Below are 19,793 nucleotides of genomic sequence, written 5' to 3' on the forward strand. Positions count from 1 at the left end.
ACATGAACCAGGCGCCTGGGTGGCTCAGTCGGTTAAGCATCTGCCTTCGGCTCAGGTCATGATCTCAGGGTCCTGGGATCGAGTCCCGCATCGGGCTCCTGGCTCAGCGGGGAGCCTGCTTCTCCCTCTGACCCTGTCCCCTCTCATGCTGTTTCTCTCCTGCTCACTCTCTAATAAATAAATAAATAATCTTTAAAAAAAAGGGGGGGGCGATCTCTATGGTTTGTGAACTGTATCTCAATAAATCTGAAACAGAAGAAAAAAAAAAGACCCTACTTGGCAGGTATTTGCCGCCTCTGCATCTGTCCAATGGGCGTAGTCCCGTTACCTCACGGAACTGCCTCACGATCAAACGACACACTGTGTGGAAAGCAATTGCTCTCGTGCCTCGCACGTGGTGAGCGCTCACAAAAGTTAGAGCCTGCCCGTTACATGTTTGCCAGCTGCCTCTTAACCATTTTTAAAGTCAAAGTAAATTAGCATAAAGCCGGACGTTAAAGCTTACAAATCCATCTCATTCTAGCCTCTCCTTCAGCAAGTGAGAAATTAGTGGTAAACCCAGAAGATTACCACTGACAACAGAAGTTCAGAGGCGGTTCCGAGAGAGCGGGTGAGCGCACGAGTGAATTCGAGATCTCAGCAGGATAGCCGTTCTGCCACATGGCTTACTGGTGGGTGCTCTGCGGAGGCGGTCAGCGAACCTGGCTTGGCCTGTGGCAAGAGGAGTGAGCAGGAGAGCCGTGGCATAACTCGTCTCTGCCTTAGAGAACCCAGTGTGTGCTCGCTGGAGTCTAAAACAGAAATAACTTCATACAGGTGATAATTTAAAAATTCTATTAAAATTGCTTCAAACTACTGACATGAATAGTCTGTACGTAATTCACAATTTTTTTTTACAACTTAACATCTCTGATCAGGACACATAATCAGTGGCTTGTTCTAATTTAATTGACAGCATCATTCTCTTTCTTAGCTTTACATAAAATAATGGTGCATCCTGAAATGGATGACAAATTAAAGTAAGGTGTACATATACATATATATATATACTTAAAGGATGACCTAGAAATCTGTGCTGGCTGAATGTTCAGAAATATTAAAGAGGTCATGTCCGATTGCAGTGTCAGAAAAAAGCACAGAGTTCAAGCAACTCGGGGGGGAGGGGCGCCATCCTCTTTACCAGAATGGGATGTACATCCTCGAACCTGGGACCCATTAATAGGCAGACTGGCATTACTGATAGTTTTGCTAGTATAATTCTGGAGAAATGACTAATCAGCTATGATTAGATATACCTGAATCCTTTTTTTAAAAAGTATTTATTTATTAGAGCAAGAGAGCATGAGAGGGAGGGGAGGAGAGGGAGAAGCAGGCAACCCCACCCTGAGCCCGATTCAGGGCTTGATCCCAGGACCCTGAGATAATCACCTGAGCCGAAGGCAGCTGCTTAACTGACTGAGCCACCCAGGCGCCCCTGGATATACGTTTAGATGTTATGTGTTCAACCCTTGGAATGTTCAGTGTTCATCCTAGGCTTCTGTAGGCCACACTTGAGCTGTTAGGAGATGCTGCAGAAGCCAGAGGAGTGGATGAGGGCTCCCAGCTGAATCAGCAAAGCCTTTTTCTAATAACCTTGCTTATTTTAGGGTGAAGGGATTTCTGCCGCTGAGAGGCTGAGTACTTGGCGTGGTTTGAGGCTTCCTAATGGATGTGCCAAAGGGTCTGACAGGCAGACGCACCACATAAGAATAATTGTTTAGATGCTGCTCAAGATAATTAATTTGGGCTTTGGAAAAGCTTCCTTCTCGGTACATTCAATTCAAAAGCCCTCCTCCCGGCGTGTGCCTGCAAACACAATCCCTGGAACTAAAGAGAGGATAATAAAAGCCGAAAGTATTGCGAGCCCTGGCCTTCTGAACTCACTCGGAGTTTCCATGGAAGTAGGCATTGGGGTAGATGGATTCGTTTTCCTCTCTACTTGAGCCTTTAGAATGGTGTCCCCAGACACGTTGTCATCAAGAGCACACGGGGAGCCCGAGACACGTGGGGAGACTTGCACGTGCCTCTGCCCACCAGCCTCTTCTGCCAAACCGAACCAAGCAGAAATACAAGACACAAAAGCAAGCCAGCCAGGAAAGATTTGTTCAGGATCCTCCTGGAATTTTGATTCCTGAGGTAGAAAGGCATGCAGAATGGAGAGGCTTCTTAAAGCCTGATTTTAGGGTAGGGAAGTTGAGGCAGTCAGCAGGAGTGTTACGTTCAGCAGGCACCAGAATGTCCAGAAGGCTCACTCCATTCACTCATTCACTATTTATTGAGTACCTACTGTGTGGATGTGTTCTTCTAGACACTGAGGATATGGAAACAGCAGTCAGTAAAACAGACAAAATCTCTATCCACATGGATCTTCCCTTCTAGAGGATGGAGACAATAAGCAAACAGATGAAGAGATCACATATGATACTGATAGGTGATAAATGCTGTGGGGAAAAAAATGAGTCGGGTGAAGGGAGAGCAAGTGCCCAGGTGAGGGTGTGGCCGCTTTATGCAGGTGGACAGGGTAGTGCTCTCAGACAGGGTGAGACTGGGCAGTATGGAGATTTGAAGGACATTAGGGAGTGAGTCAGAGGGACACTGCGGTGGGGTGTGTGCAGGAGAGAGAAGAGCCAGTGCAAAGGCCCTAATGCAGGAGCCTGTGTGGCAAGGACTGACTTGGCGGCCTCGTGGCTAGAGCCCACGGAGCTGGGGATAGTGGTGAGAGAGCTGGGGGAGGCCTTCAGTTCAGGGCGGGCTCTTCAGGTCATTGTAAGGACTTTACTTTTCTGGAGATGGGAGGATTTGGGGGAATCTGAGAAAGGAGTGAGGTGATCCACATGATGTTTTAATGAGGGATCTCCAACTTCTGTGTGCAGAACACATCATGCCTGGGTAAGGGGGGGGCTGGGAGACCAGCTGGGGGTCCACTGCGGTGGTCCCGGGGAGGGCAAGCTGGCAGGGACCTGGGCTGGTAGGGATGGGATGGGGGGAGATTCTGGGTATGTTTTGCAGGTGGAACCCATGGGATTGCAGGAGGACAGAGCTGATGGCCTCGATATCAGAGGCACAAGGAAGAGGGAAGTGAAGGGCCACTTCAAATCTTTAGGTGTGCACAGCCGGAGGAATGGAGTTAGCGATGTTGAGCCTGGGGCACTAGAGGTGAAGCCTTTTTTTGGGTAAAATCCTGTTTGAGACTTGCTAAGTTTGAGATTTTTTTTTTTTTTTAAGATTTATTTATTTGAGAAGGGGGGGGAGTGGCAGAAGGGGAAGATCTCAAGTGGACTCCCCGCTGAGGGGGGGCGACCCACTGGGGACTCGATCCCATGACCCTGAGATCATGACCTGAGCCGAAATCAAGAGTCTGTTGCCCAGCCAACTGAGCCACCCAGGTGCCCCTGGGATCTTTATTAGATACCCAAGGAGCGGCTGATTAGGCAATTGTGAGTCTGAGTTCAGGGAAGAGGTGGGTGGGGCCATAAATATGGGAGTCATCAGCCTGTAGATGGTATTAAAGGGACTGGATGGACTTAGCCAGGGCCAGTGCGTACATGGAGAAGAAAGTTGAGGATGGAGTTCTGGGACACAGCCCTGCCTTGTAGTGCCTTCGTGCTGGCGGGTCCGGCAGAGTGCGGGCTCGGGGCTTTCCATCTCCTGCGCATCTGCCTCGAGAGATCACGAGAAAGGGCGGTCCTGGTCTGGTTGGCAAATGTTTGGTAAGGTCTGTAACCACACCAAGGGTACTGTCCGCTCTACCAAATACACCAGTCCAAACTCCTCCTGACACCCCTCCTGCCCGACTCTATGGAAGCAATGACCATAGAGGGAATTCTGTCCCCTCCCTGAAGAGCTACCACCTTGCCACCTGTGTACTTTCCAACTGTTATCATCTTAACATTGGGTAATCAAGAGAACAGTGGCTTAAAGAGAAAGAGAGAGTGAGAGAGAGGGAACAGTGGCTTAATACTGAGATTGGTACTTAAATCTTGGTTTTGCTGCATGTTAGCTGTGTGACCTTGGACAAGTCTCTTAACCTCTCTGAGCCTCCATTGCCTCCTGTCCACATATTTCACAGGCTTATTTTGACAATCAAATGGGACTCTATGTCTAAAGAGGTTACCCCTGTGTCTAGCAAATAAGAGGTAATTATAATAGTAAATACTGTGTGCCAGGCACTATTTCATACATCTCTTACATACTTACTTCATTATCACAACAACCCCATGAGGCAGGTATTGTTTTTATTCCCACTTCACAGACAAGGTTAAGTAACTTGGCGGGCTAGTAACTCAAGCAGCCTGACTCTAGGAATTTATTCATATGACCACTATGCCATATTGCTTCTTGAGAATACTTTAAAATTTTCTTCTCTCTTATTTTCAAGTGTTCTTATTAAATGGCTCAAGCTTTCAATTTGTAGTTTTGTATTTTTCCTTGTTATTAAATTGCGGTCATTATCTGACCCCAAGATAATTGTCATCCCCTTCATACTAAAAGAAGCAATTTAATGCAACAGCAAGAAGAGAAAAATTTGAATTTTCTGAACTACAAGAGATAAGGTCTTCTTGCCAACATTTTCGGTGGGAAGCTGGTTAGCGTGGCTGGGCATGCAAAGCAAGCTGGAGATACGACTTTCTTCTTGAATAGGCAAGAACTGACCAAAAAGGATAATTATATTTTTAGAAAGCTATGAAAATCTGAACAGAGAGTGAGGGATTTGCCTTTTAGAATGGTAAGAGAAGCCCACTGTACCCTTTATTATGCATTTGCATACATATATGCAAAAGTGTGTTCACGAGTATATTGGAAGGTGTGTGAGTTTACGTGAATGCTGGTGCATGGAGTGTGCATGTGTGCACTTGGCATATGGAATACTTACTGGTTACCAAAGGAGGGGGCTCTCTGGGTGTTTGGCACAAAAGGTTGGGCTGGGATTCATTTTCTGGTTTATACTTCTTCAAATCCATGAGCCGATGATGCTCAGAAGGGAAAGCAATCCCCAAGGAGAAAATAAAATCGTTTCCCATGAAATAGAGCATGTTTAACAAATAAGAATACAGACCTCCCAGTTAAATTTGAATTTCAGATAAACAGTGAATAATATTTAAGTATCATTATGTTCAATGCAGTCTTTGGGACATCTTTGACCAAAAATTATTTGTTATCTGAAATTCAAATCTAACTGGGCATGCTGTATTTTATCTGGCAGCCTTACCAGGAAGACAATGAATTTAAATACCTGCCGATTTTGTAAAATGTTTAAAATCCACAAACCACTTTTGGACTGGCAAAAGACTTTTGGTTCTGGCTGAAGGCGTCCAGTCATTCTTCTCTCTTTCAGGAAGTCCTTAATGACTTGGCACCACCATCTGTGAAATGGGGAAATAATCTGATTCTGTCCTCACCCCCAGGGGAAAACCCTGGAGAATTTCACATCCTTAGCCTCACTCTAATGGCCTGGGGCCCCGCACAGAACTTCATTCTCCACTTCAGTAAAAAAACCAATTAAGAATTGTTTCAAAGGATTCTTATGACACGCCTTAATAGCTAGCCAGTATCCTGCGGTGTTTAATTTCTTCTCTTTCCCTCTCTCTAGCTTGCATGGGGACAGAATTCTTCCTGTCAGACGAGTAGCCAGCCAACTCTGAGTCTCTGGAGGGATGCAGAGAGGACATTTCCCACAAGTCTGACCCCTGGGAAGCTCGAGGCGGGCACAGGGGAGGCCCAGGATCCGGAGCGCTGGTGGGGGTGTGGTTGGAGCAGAGCCCTTGGTGCCAGGCGAGCATCTGGACCGCACAGGACTTCTTCCAACTGGAACAAAGAAGCACGTGGGGGTAAACGTCAGGCTGTCAGGTAACAGTCCCTGGGTTCATACTGTGTCTGTCAGTCTCTGGCTGGATGGCTTAGAACCTCTGCCTTCTTCATCTCTAAAATACCTGATATGCTGGTGCTGATATCACAGAGTTATTCTAAGGACTAAATGGCATTAATAAAACCGTGTCTGGCTCCCGGGAAGCACTTAATAAATGTTAGTCATTATTATTATTGTTGCCTGGGACAATTCTTCCTTAGCAGTTCAGTTATAATTTTTATTAATAACCTCTTCTGAAGGTAGATAGGATGCATGTTCATAGAATATGTAAACATATAGAAAAACCACAGGAAAAGAATTAAATCAGAAATCCTTCATAAGGCTATCTCTGGTCTTTTTTTTTTCCCTCTGTATATATTAGTGGTCTCAGTTCTGGCAGTGCATCAGAACCACCTGGGAAGATTTAAAAATACAGATACCTGGGCCCCAAACCAAATCTAATAAATCAGAACCTCTAGGGGCAGGGGCGAGGGATCTGTAGTTAAAAAAAAAAAAAATTCCAGAACATTCTATTGCAAAATCAGGCATAAGAATCCTGCCAGTCACTCATACCTGTGCTCTCTTTTTCTCTCATACAGTTCTCAAAAATTGGACAATATCGTACATTCAGTTTTGTAACCTGCTTTTGTCCAGTTGCCTTATCGCTCATCATTCTTCCACAATATCTTATTTTTTCTTAAGGCTTTGGCTGTGGTTTCTAGTAAGTGCTGCTTTGCACCCAGCGGTTCTCTCAAAATGGATCCATTGAAAAATGTCATCCCTCCTGCCTTCTCGCGTCCCGCTAGTCTGCCCCAGCTGATGAACAGAGACCCCTTCACCATTACTCTTTCTCCCCACCTCTCCAATTTCAGCTCCCTAACTGATGGCCACAGCTGGCTCTGGCCTTCCTCCCATCGTCTCTGTGCGGGTTTGTGGCTCAAGCTGGAGATCATGCCAACAGACCTGCTGGTGCGGGTTTGCACTGTTTCTTCCCTAACATATTAACGCGACACCTAATGCTATTTTTCACTTACTGCTCAGCCGACCACGGTGGTGGTGATTTCACTTCCAAACAACCTCCAAGGACTCTGGCGGGAAATTTCCGTGGCTGTCGGCTGACATTTTGGGATAATAAAATGAGATGAAAACACTGCAAAGAATCCCGCATAGACGGCGGTCTCCAGTTCCTGACTAGGGAGACTGGACGTGGTGTGAGCAAGGGCCTTACGCCAATAAGAAGCAAATGTTCAAGCCCTTATGCCCGTCCTGTTAGCAGCCGCTGAGGTCGCCGAAATCCATGCAGTCACCGCAGGACAACCCTGACTCTCTGTGTCCTTCCAGGCTGATATTCCAGCTGCAGAACGGAAGCTCAAGTGATGGCTGTCTGAAAACTCTTCAAAACCGTGTAAACCCCGGGGTTCTCAAGAAGCGTGGTGTAGAAGTGGGCGTCTGAGTAGCATCTGTATGGACTGGCAGGCAGAATGGGCAACGGCAGGTTTCTAACTGGTGCTCAAGTGAGGAAACCTGAGGAGGCTGCGGGCCCCTCCAGCTGGGCCATTCGCTTTGGGCTCTGGCCAGGCCGAGCGAGGGCTGATGAGAAAGGCTGCAGGCCCGCTGAGCACGGAGAAGTCTGAGTGTTCGGTGGATGCACAGGTGAGAGTGAGGGCAGCTTCTAAAGCCTGAGGAATGGTGGGCCAGGCACTCTTCAGGTTAACTGAGGAAGCGTGGGGGACAGACGGCCTCTCCTGTCCTGGGAGAGTAGAGATTTCGAAGGGTGCTGATAGGCAGCTTTCTATTTAAGAGTGAGAGAGACGAAGCCCACACAGTGAGTCAGACTGTGCTGGCCTAGTCCCCTCTTCTTGGGCCCTAGGAACACGAGTCTTCAACACGTGGAAGTTGTCGGGGCGCCTGGCTGGTTCAGTCAGTAGAGCGTGTGGCTCTGGATCTCAGGGTCGTGAGTTCAAGCCCCACGCTGGGCATGGAGCCTGCTCAAACAGAGAATAATTTTAAAAATACTAAATAATACATACATACATACATAAGTGGGAACTTTCTCTTGCAGGGGAAGAACGTGGGTGTTGTAGTCACGTAGAGCTGCAAGCTCTTCCACTTACCAGCCGGTTATTTAATCCCTCTGAGGTTCAGTTTCTTCTGCTCTGTAATGGGGACAGGTACCCACTTCACAGAGTGGGGACAGAATGAGATCAATCCTTGTACAATGCCCGGTACATACAGCGCTGGTTTCCCATAGCTGGTGGAGCCGGAAGGGAGAAGAAGTGGAAGGCTCACGGCCAGGCTGAGATGGGCTGATGCTACTGTCAGGAGTGGAGGGAGGTTTTGCCTGAGGCGCAGTGTGCCTCCCATCTGTCCGTGGCAGGCAAGGCCCTGAGAAGGCCTAAGCTGAGGCAGGCCCATAAGTGGGATGGGTTAATGGCCTGCCAGGCCGGTGTGAGTACCGCCCTGCTCTGGGTGGTTGTTTCGCAAGACAAAGCTGATGACAGAAGCTCCCTCTCTGTGTGGCAGTTTGTATCGCAACTCTTTTTGATCCCAAATGATGCAAATTGCAGGATCCCAGGAGGCCGAGACCAGTACCTCCCTCATCCCTTGTCACATCAGACGCACCATCCAGGTAAGAACCCCATTGCTCCTGCCTTCGGCCTGAATGTGGGCTTGTGCAGTTTTGCAAGCCATCCTCACTCCAGGGGTCGTGTCTCCCGTTTGGCAGGGATGGTGGACAGCAGAAGCGTTGCTCAGGACCCGGCCGAGTGTGCAAGCCCATCCAAGTGACTGCGCCAGGGAAGGAAGCCTTGCGAACCCTCTTCATTAGTTTTCTCGGCACAGAAATTGAGCGCCCATGGTGACACTTCCTCTCAACACTCCTTACTGGACACTGAAGAGACCGTTTCTGCCCATTCTTGAATTGAAACAAGAAAGGTCGGCAAGAATGATTTCTCTATGGAGTGTGATTTTAAGCAGAGGATTCATGAACGTGTGTTCTCCTCCCTTGTAGAGAGGCAGCCTTTCTCCAGGAGGGGACTAAGATCTTACTGCAAAAACAATAGATATTGGTCTCAATCTATTCATTGCTTCTGCTTTTCATAAGAAAAAGGAAAAGATTTTTATATGGAAGCCTAGGGGAGGGCCTCAGGCACCATGCAGAAAATTTTCCATGACAGGAGCTAATATCCCTAAGCACCTACTACTGCCAAACAATGTGCGAAGTACTTCATGAAATTATTTCACAGAGACCCTTCCCATTTTAAAGATAAGAAAATTGAGGGTTTTAGCTGGGAAAACCTGGAGGAGCGAGCAGGGAAAGCATATGTCTGGGTCATGGGAAGTTTGGGGATGAGAAGCCCTGCCCTTCCTGTTGTCTGAAGAGAAGAGGATCAGCAGCGTCCATTTTGGAGGATGAAAACAGCTCCGGGCCTCGGTTCCGGCCAAATTTGGTCAACAAAGGACACAAAGAGACTTGTGAGCCTCTGCGTAAATCCAGATTCTTGGGTGCACGTGACAGAACTCAAACTCAAGCTGGCTTAATCTTAATGAGAAGAAATCTACGGGCTCATCCAACTGCGGGCTGGCATGGGCTGACTCGTGGCTGGGATGAGGCATTGAACTAACACTCACTTGCTCTCTTTTTTGCTCTCCCCTGTGTGTCAGCCTCATTCTCTCTTACTACAGTCAGGCTTCCTACACTCTGCTGGGCTTTTATGATCCTAGCTCAGCGAGACTAGCAGAAAACGCAAGTTCTCTCCGTGAATAATAAATATGCATGGTATGCACTGAATAGAACTGTAGAGAAAGGCTCGGATGAGTCCTGCTGGTGTAGCGTGCCCGCCAGTGTGCCAAGTACCATCACCATTGTCGGGGTGCTCGGGTGTGATGATGAGGAAGCCCGTGGCCAGTGCAGGGCAGCAAGTTGTGACTGACGGTTCTACGTGAACTTTATAGACTGGGGATAAAAGCGTCCCCCAAAGGAAGTCAGGGAGGCAGAGCAGACAAAATACCAGATGTCCACGAGGCCCTGGACCAGATGGAGACTTGGAGAGATGCCATCTTCACATGGATCCTTTTGTGCCCCTGATGACTCCAAACATGACAAACGACCACCTTTATTCGTTCGCTAGGGCTGCCATAACAAATTACTACAGACCAGGGAGCTTAGAAGCAACAGAAGTTTCTCTCTTGCAGTCTGGAGGCTGGAGGTCCGAGCTCAGGGTGCATCATGGTGGGGTTCTGGTGAGAGCCCTCCTGCTGGCTTGCACAGGGCTGGCTGCCTTCTTGCTGTGTGCCCCCGGGGCCCTTCCTCAGTGCCTGCCGAGAGCGCGGGCGTCTCTTCTTGTAAGGACCCCAGTTGCACTGGGTCAGGGCTCTACCCTTCGGCCCTCATTTAATCCCCCTTCAAGGCCTCATACATACGCTTCAACATATGCATTTTGAGGCAATACAGTTCAGTCCACAGGGTCCTGGGATCTAGATACTTTTAGAAGATGCAGTTTCCCTCTGTTCTACACAAATCTCCATGTTCTGAAAAACATTTCTGGCTTGGAAATGATAGTCAGAAATATTTGAAATTCTAGGTAAATTGGGATTCAAAAGGAGAGAAGTTACCTCGCCTCTAGATTCTAAGCCCCGGGAGGGCAGGGACTGTATTTCCGTATGGTTCTGAGAAACACGAATCGAGGAAAGGTGGCCTTCTTTTTTTTTTTTTAATATTTTATTCATTTACTTATTTGACGGAGCCTGACATGGGGCTCCATCCCGGGACCCAGGGATCACGACCTGAGCCAAAGGCAGACTCTTCACCGACTGAGCCACCCAGGCGCCCCAACAAAAGCATTTTTTTAACAAAATAAAATATAGCATATGTACACATGCACACAGGATCAGTTACTTTAAAAATAGCCTCAGAAACACTCTCATTTTCATATGTTTTAGGGTTTTCTTCCTGAAATCTAGGGCAGCTTTTACAGTTTTGTTCAGGGGGTTGTCTGTTTATTCTTTTTTTCTGGGTTTTGGATTTCAGACCCAGTCACAGTTTTGTAGGTGCAGAGAATTTTTTCCTTCTTCTAGGCTTTTTGGCTGGCCAAATAATTAAATTGACATAAGGTGGATTAACAGGAGAAAAACTAATTTAATTTTATACATTAAAGGAGCCCCATAAAATTATGAGACTCAAAGAAGTGACCCCAGCAGGCAGTTTTTATACCTTTTAGATGGAGCAGCAATACATTTGTAAAGAATTAGCAAGACAAAGGGGTTTGGGTTTGGGGTAGTAAATTGGTGAAGAAAGAACAAGTTTTGTTTATATTGACTTCTCAGCCCTAAATTCCCTCTTCGTGATAAGGATCCCTTCTACCCTCCTGGTACCCCTTTCACATGGGAGATTTATCTCCTGCTTTCAGGGGCACAAAGGAGGATCAGAATGTTCTTCTCCCACTGACTGTCAAATAATGTTAATTCAAAATAACGTGAAAATGAATAAAAGGAAACCTCATCTAAAATGGAATCAGGAGGCCAGAAGGCGGAGCCCTCGTGCACTACCACTTGGACACCAATTCCAGACCCCAACAGGAAGCATTGTCCATACGGAGCTCGACAGAAGATGACTCACCTTGCAAGCTGAGACCGCTTTCCTACTCCAGCAGGGGGAAGGGAGAGTCCCTTCCTTGCCCAGCAATTCAGTGAGAAACCATCTCCACCCTGAACCCTTGCCTGCCTCCAATGGGCTTGCACTCAAAACAACCCCTCTCACCTTCCTCCTTTTTCTCTATAACTGATGTTCCTCTCCTTTTCTTGTTGGGCTTGCCTATGGCTTTTGCTATAACTTGCCTCTCCTGAATTGCAATTCCTCCGCTGTCCCCGAATAAACCCATTTTGCGGGTAAAATTACTGGCTGTTTTACTTTTAAGGTCTACAAATCAATACGCCAAAGTGGGGGACTTCCATTTGCTGCTGGGTTAAAGCCTCTGTAAGTATTTCCCGAAAATTTTACGAATACACAGGACCAGCTGTGACTGCTTCTGGATAGCGTCCATTCTTATGGAGTGCCGTGGTGGCTTTGCTCTGGAGAGGGCTGCCTGGGGACCAGGTTGTTTATCGGCTCTGTGGCTCTGGGCTGGTTAATCTTTCTTAGCCTCGTAAAGTGGAAGGATATACGGAAAGTGCATATAGCACGGTGCCCGTCCAGAGTAGATGCTCTGAAGTAATCACTATTATAACTATCCCTCCCTTTTGTAAATTGCTCAATGTTCCAAATGCAGGGGTCTACACCTCAAATGTCTGCAGGAGCTAGAAAGGTAATTTACATGTCTAAAGCTGACCTGTGTGGGACGATGGGTATGGAAGAAACCATGATGAACTGGGGGGAGTGCATGATCTGCTAAAAGAAAGTCGAATTTTATAACAAAAAAAGGAAAGGGAAGGGAAGGAGGAAGGGAGGGAGGAAAGAAGCTAACATTGTACTTGTCTGCTACCGGGATTTGGCCCTGGAGCTACCAGTTTGTAACCCTTGCTCCGATTTAAAGGAGCTGAGTGAACTACATTAGGGAAACAAAGCCCAGGTTTTAGGATTTGTCTTAGGATTTTCTCAGTTTTCAACTGTTAGTGACAGAGGAAACTCCCTATCAAATTTCTAATCAAAGAGAAATCAGGTCACTCTGAGTATTTCAGGGTAAAGGATTGCTTTACCCTATAACCAGTGTGAATGAGATAGTCAGTAATTTTCAGTAATTTATTATCAATGACAACATCATAGCAGCTCGGTCTTTATTGTTGTTTATTCTCAGGATGAGACTAGATTTCAAGACAGGCATTTTTCTGGTAATTGAACAGAATGATAATGGTTTCAAAGGTGAGGATGTGAGTTGCTTTGTCAGAGACTCTCAGGAACCAAACCTAAAAGAACTCTGTGGGCCACAGATAGTATTTATTAATATTATTTGTAATCTATAAACATTAATTTGTATTCTTCAAAGAACCTGTGTTCCGGCTTTCTTATACAAAGGCATCATAAGGAATGGTATGATTTGGGGAGAATGACAGATATTCACATTCTTTTTTCAAAATCTCTTTTCTATTGTGCCTAAAATTGCCATATTACTGGTTTTCAAAAGAAGACAATAAGAAGGAAGTGATTTTTGATGAAAGGAAGAAACTAAGGAGGATACGTTCTCAAAGCCACACATTGATTCATCCATCCATCCATCCATCCATCCATCCATCCATCCATCTATCCTGCCAACATTCATTGAGCACTGACTCTGTGCCATGCCCTGGGACAGAACATGGAGTCTAGTCGGGGAAACACACTTACAGAGCAGTGAGTGTGCTGTGGTAGAAGTATGTGTATGTATTCACGGGCCAAATTCAAAGGGCATCATGGTGGTTACTTGTATATATCAATTTGACTGGACCACAGATCACCAGATATTGTCCATGAGGGTCTCTCTGGATAAGATTATCATGTGAATCTCTAAACTAAGTATAACAGATGGCCCTCCCAGTATGAGTAGCCCTCATCCAATCTGTTGAGGCCTGAATAGAAGAAAAGGCTGAGAATTCTCTCTTTGCCTGATTGTCTTTGAGCTGGGACATCAGTCTCCTCCTGCCTTTGGACTTAGACTTGGGTTGGAACTTTCCTCATTGGCTGTCCTGGTTGTCAGGCCTTTGGACTCACACTGGAACACCACCATTGACTTTCCTGCATCTCAAGCTTGTTGACTGCAGATCTTGGACTTCTGAGCCTCCATAACCATGTGAGCCATTCCTTATAGTAAATCTCCTTAGACAGGTAGATAGATAGATGATACAAAGATAGATGATAGATAGATAGGTAGATAGATCGATAGATAGATAGTTCGTTCTGTTTCTCAGGCTTAATATAGGCATCCTCCTCAGTCTGGGCAGGAAGGCTTGGGAAGAGAGGGGAGTTGACAGGATAGCTTCCTGAAAGCGGATACTGGGCTGAATTCTGAAGAATAGAGCAGAATTAACAAGGAGGGAGATTGCTTATTGCATGCGTCAAAGCCCTGTCCTCAGATCTTTCCAGTTCAAAACTTTAATCAATTCTTTGGATGAATATATAGAAGGCTCATTTATTATTGGCAGAAGGCACAAAGTTAAGAGAAATAGGGATTACTTTTGGACAGTGGCAAAATCAGTGCTCAGATCTTGGCAGGGTAGATGATGGGCCAAGTCCAACAAAATAAAGCTGAATAGAGGTAAATGGAAAGCCTTGCACTCATTAAAAAAGCAAAACAAAACAATAAAAACAAGCTGAGCAGGGGGTGAGAGGTGGGGAAAATTTTTTTAAAAGTTTTTATTGAGATATTGACATACAACATTATATTGGTTTTAAGTGTACAACATAATGATATATATATATCAAGATAAGTTTAGGTAATATCTATGACCACGGTAAGTTTAGGTAACATCATTTTGACCACACAGTTACAAATTTTTTTCTTATGATGAGAACTTTTAAGATCTACCCTCTTAACAATTTTCAAATATACAATACAGTATTGTTAACTATAGTCATCATACTGTATATTACCTCTCCAGGACTTATTTATCTTATAACTGGAAATTTGTACCTTTGGCTTCCTTTACCCATTTTGCCAACTCCCAACCCCCACCTCTGGCAACCACCAGTATATCTTCTATACCTGTGAAGTTTTGTTTTGTTTTGTTTTTTATTCCACATATAAATGAGATCACACAGTAGTTGTCTTTCTCTGACTTATTTTACTTAGTGTAATGCTCTCAGTGTCCATCCATGTTGTCACAAACAGCAAGATGTCTTTTTTATGGCTGCGAATTTTCCATTTTATATATACAAATAAAACACATTCTTTTTATCCATTCATCCATCAGTGGACACTTAGGTTGTTTCTATGTCTTGGGTATTATAAATAATGCTGCAATGAACATGGGCATGCAGATATCTGTTCAAGATAGAGGTTTTATTTTCTTTGAGTGAATAACCAAAAATGGAATTGCTGGATCACATGGTGAAAAAGACTTATTTATATTATGTGTTTTAGTTCAGAAGTTGGCAAACTATGGCTCATTAACAAAATTGAGCTAGTTGCCTGTTTCTGTAAATAAAGCTTTACATATTGTCTATAGCTGCTTTCATGCTACAACAGCAGAATTGAGTAGTTGCAACAGAGATTGTATAGACTACAAAGTCAACAATATTTGCCATCTGGCTCTTCACACAAAAGTTTGCTGACCCCTGGTCTAGTCCACTGTGAGTTCAGTGTAAGTCAAGAGTGTGATATGTGCACAAACAATGCCAATTCTCCCTTGGGAGCTATTTATAAAAATACAGATGCTTAAAATCATGTGGGAATGAGTCAGTGGATGAACAATCAATCAATCAGCGGAGAGGGTGGTCTACCCTGGTTTTTGCCGACCGGAACCCACCAGAGTCCTGGACTCCATACCGGGGATGTAGTTGAATACAGGCTGTTGGAGCTCAGTCAGGGGAGAGGGCGGAGGGGTGTTGAGAATTGTGTTAGGAACAAACCAAGGAAATAAGAATGTTTAGCCTGAAGAAGCAAATTCCCAAGAGGGATATCAACAGCATCAGTTCTTGATGACATTCATTGAGTCTTGTGTATTGGGCTCGTTAAGTATAGGAACTCATTCAATCCTCACACCAACCCTATGAGACTGGTAGTATTAGTATGCCCATTTTGCAGATGAGGACTCTACGCCATGGAAAGATTAAGTTACCCAAGGTCACACAACCAATAAACGGGGAAGCTGAAGCTCAATCCGTGTAATCTGCCTCTAGAGCCCATGAGCTTAATTGTATACCCTTAGCTGTCCTTCGTTAGTGAATGGGATATTAATAATCTTGTTATTTCCGATTCCATGAGACACAGCAACAGCCAGAGGAAACAGGGAAACAGACTCCTGTTCGAAGCAAGGGAGACCTTTCAAATGCCCAGAGATGGAACAGGTTTTACTGTAGGGTGGAAACCCTGTCATGAGGGTATGTACAAGTAGGGGCCAGAGGACTTGGCCAAGATTTCAGGAGAGGATTCCAAAATGGATAAGGGCAGAGAGCGTCCAAGATTCCTTTCCCCTCTTGATTCTATCATGATCTGAGGCTTGGGGCACTTCCTAGGATGGGTGGCTCAGGTCAACAAGAGGCAGCAATAGAATGGGACCTTTTCTAAGTGCTTTGTATATGTTAACTCATTTGATCTTCAAAAGAGATGAATGAAGAGTTACCACAAGTGTCATCATTCCCATTTTACAGATGCACAAAGTGAGTTATAGTGTGGCTACATACTTTATCCAGGGTCACACAACTAATAAGTATTAGAGCCAGAATTTGAACGTAGGCAGCCTGACTCCAAGGCCTGTGCTTTAAACCATTTCCATATAAAAATCTCTTATGAAGAAGGGATGTGTAATTTGAAAATGTTCCTTTTATTTCCCCTGCCTCCCCACCAAGATTTTTGATGTGTCCTCTTCCCATGTTGCAAAACACTATACTACTAGAAGTTAATGCTAGCAGCTGCCATTGTAACATTCTCATTTTGTCCTGTGATAATTTATAGGGACTGATTCTTCTGCTTCAGAGCAGGCTGCAAGGTAGGGGGTTCCCAAATGCATCATCAAGTCCTACAAATAATCAAGCTGCTATGATTGTGTTCATTTTCTCAGAAGTCCCATCTGAAGGTATACACAATAATGTCCTACTCACAATATAAATTTGGTTCCTGTTTAAGTATTACCTCTGCTGTGGGAACTATTGGATTTCTTTAACTTTTCTACAGAGGCAAAGCTGAGCTCTACACCAAAGATTTCTGCATATTGATTTCCTTGATGGGCAAGGTGGAATTTGGTAATAGTAGGGACTACACTTGACACCTAGCAGGTGCTAATACCTATTTGCTTAATACATGTGATCAATCGGGATTTATTGACTTCGGGGGAATGAAGGTATCAAGGGATTTCTTTTCCTTTCTGGTGCTTTCTGGGCTCTGACAATGAGTGCTAGTCCTATTTGATTTTTTTTTTCCTCCAAGAGATTTGTGCTTCCCAATAACTGGGCAAACAAAAATTCAAGCATCTCCTCAATTGCATTGCATTCCTGAGTGTAAAAAAAAATCTTTAAGAAACACTGTTGTTATTATTTAGACAAACGCTATGTTTCCAGCCGGCTTTTCTTCCAGATCTCTTTTTCCTCCATATTCAAAGAAAGTACTGCCAATGCAATTAGGACACAGAAGATGAATTGTTAAGTAACTGATTCACTCTATAGATAAGGATACATCCTTTTGTGTCTAAGGAGACTGCTTGATTCATTGTGTACAAGGACAGCGTGTTCCTTGCTTGGCTTACTTACCACGTGTTTTAATTAGCTGCCAGGCCTTTTACAGCAGTCCCTCTTCTGAAGGTAGAGAGATTTGAGCTTGTTAAGGTGATGGCTTAAGCAATGCTTTGTCATTAGGTCGGCGTTTTTCTATCTCCTCTCATTTCTGCTCAGGGACTGAGCTCTCTAACCTAATATGGCAAATTGGCGTCCTCCCAGTGGCTAAGTGGCCCGAGAGAGCACAACATTGTAGGCTTCTCAGTGGCAAGAACTTAGTCTTGCTGTCTTTGTGCCCCTTTTGCTTAGCATAGTGCCCAACACACAGGAAGTGCTGAAGAAACATTGGTTGCACTATTCAGCGGAGGTCCATTTGGAAGGCACACACTGTTGTCATCTTCTCTCTCACTTCCCATGTACCGTCAGCCTCCAAATCAGTGGAGTCTAGTTGGGGCAGTATTCAGTAAATGTAACCCAGCATGGGTTCGGCGTGGGCACTGACCAGTGAGCCTTTCAGCTAGAACAGGATCCTGAAGGACCCCCGTCCTGTGATAAACGTTAACTCTTTAGTTCTTGTGTCACTTGGGGGGCAGAGAGAAGGGACACTCAAGGGAGTGCACCAGGGGTTAGAGCAATGGCTACTTGTAAGTTGAAATGGAAGTATTTAAATATTTTATATATATATATATATATATATATATATATATATATATATATATTTTTTTTTTTTTAAGTACGCTCCATACTCAACATGGGGCTTAAACTCATGATCCTTAAATCAAAAGTCACATGTTCTGGGGTGTCTGGGTGGCTCAGCTGGTTAAGCATCCAACTCTTGATTTTGGCTCAGGTCATGATCTCAGGGTCATGAGATCGAGCCCCACATCTGGCTCCACACTCAGCAGGGAGTCTGTTTGTCCTCCTCTCCTTCTCCCTCTGCCCTTCCCTTGCGCACGCTGTCTCTCACAAATAAATAAATAAATCTTAAAAAAAAAAAAGTCGCATGTTCTATGGGCTGGGCCAGCCAGGTGCCCCCTGTATTTAAATATTTTAACAACGGTATAGCTCTACTAGTGCTTACCAGCTGATCACACCTGTTTAATTCTCCCATAGCCATCCAATACGATGCAGCCAGACATCTTTTTCCCCCCAAATAGAAATATCAGGGGTTTTCTCCCCAGATCAACATGGTTGTTTTAAAAATATAATAAAATAAAGTGAGCTGGGAAGTTGGTAGTTGCAGCACAGTTTTTGAAATTTCTTTAAGTCCCTGGATAAACACAAAACAAGTAGATGGCTAAAACAAAAACCCTAAACACATTTACAACCAAAGCAGGTGACTAGAGATTCCCCAAGTCCCCAAATACACACCGACCTGGATAGTATCAACATCTATACAAAAGAAAGCAGAGGGAAGCAGTGGGGCATCTGATGGGTCTGAAATCTTCTTTGAGAAGAATCTCAAAACAGTCCACTGGCACTCACTGGAAAGTGTGGTGGGCCAGTTTGAGAATAGCTGCTGTAACTGGAAGAGGTTTGCCGACGCCAAGAGCAGGAGAGCAGTGTGGGTTTGCAGTCAAAGTGCAAGGAGCTGGAATAGTCTAGCCTCTGTGCACTTTCAAAACTGACCAGCCCGGGATCCTTTCCAGGACAGGATTCTACCTTGAGGAGAAACTGTGGACGTAAACATAAGTGAAGGGGGGAAAGCCCGGATGTAAGTGGAGGAAGGTAAGAGGGCCAGGAAATGTCAGAAAGCAAGCTGCCATCTTTTCTAGATCCTCAATAAAAACATCAGAAGAGGGAGTTGTACAAAGGTAAAAAAAAAAAAAAAAAAGTTACCTTGGGCCACGCTTCTTTCTAAATTTTCAGGAAAACTAATTTTACATAAAAATAAGCAGTAAAAAGTATCAAGATGGAATTCCACACTAAGTTATTTTAAGAAAAAAGGTATATGGAACAGAGCATCCGTTCAGACAATGAAATTACATCAGAAAAACATGCCCACAGAACAGAACAAGACTATAACCTATTTAAAAGCCAGCTAAAAGATATGAAAGTGATAGAAGATATGAAAGAATCACATAAATCAAAAGAAAAATTTTAAATGAGGTGATAGAACCTAGGAAAGAATTAGGAGTAAAATAATACTAAACTAAAAACTAAAAACAAATGAATGCAATCAATACGCCCTTAAGAAAAACAGAATGTGAAAGGAAGATGTTTTTAAGTCAAAAAGACATTAAGAGGGGGGCGACTGAGTGGCTTGGCCTGTTAAGTGTCTGACATCGGTTAAGTGTCTGACTTCTGCTCGGGTCATGATCTCAGGGTCCTGGGATTGAGCCCCACATCGGGCTCCCTGCTCAGTGGGGAGTCTTCTTCTCTCTCTCTCCTTCTGCCCCTTCCCCCATTTGTGCCTGTGCGTGTGCTCTCTCTCTCTCAACTAAATAAATAAAATCTTAAAAAAAAATTAAGAAAGAAAAAGATTTTAAGAGAAAGTGACAAATATTAAAGATAGGAAAAGAAGATCCAACATACAGACAATAGAAATTCCTGAAGACAAAAACTAGAGGA

General features: G+C 44.6%; 1 long non-coding RNA gene and 1 other non-coding gene across 4 annotated transcripts in view; both read left to right on the plus strand.

The window, feature by feature from the left end:
• Positions 1-12,503, plus strand: part of LOC123837919 (uncharacterized) — a 50,311-nt gene extending 37,808 nt beyond the window's left edge. The window contains exons 5-9 of one of the 3 annotated variants that reach the window (XR_006789323.2): positions 524-816; positions 5,630-5,886; positions 7,226-7,537; positions 8,452-8,513; positions 8,610-12,502. This is a non-coding gene — a long non-coding RNA (uncharacterized LOC123837919). Of the gene's footprint in view, positions 1-523; positions 817-5,629; positions 5,887-7,225; positions 7,538-8,451; positions 8,514-8,609 lie in introns of all 3 variants that reach the window. The other 2 variants (XR_010411390.1, XR_010411391.1) reach the window with 2 other exon arrangements.
• Positions 7,791-7,863, plus strand: TRNAQ-CUG (transfer RNA glutamine (anticodon CUG)). The gene has a single exon. It is a non-coding gene; the product is annotated as a tRNA-Gln (tRNA).
• Positions 12,504-19,793: the final 7,290 nt, after the last annotated feature.

The sequence above is a fragment of the Mirounga angustirostris genome, unplaced genomic scaffold (assembly GCF_029215605.1).
Source record: "Mirounga angustirostris isolate CCGP_5_RB_7025 unplaced genomic scaffold, mMirAng1.0.hap1 SCAF_5, whole genome shotgun sequence".
NCBI lineage: Eukaryota > Metazoa > Chordata > Mammalia > Carnivora > Phocidae > Mirounga > Mirounga angustirostris.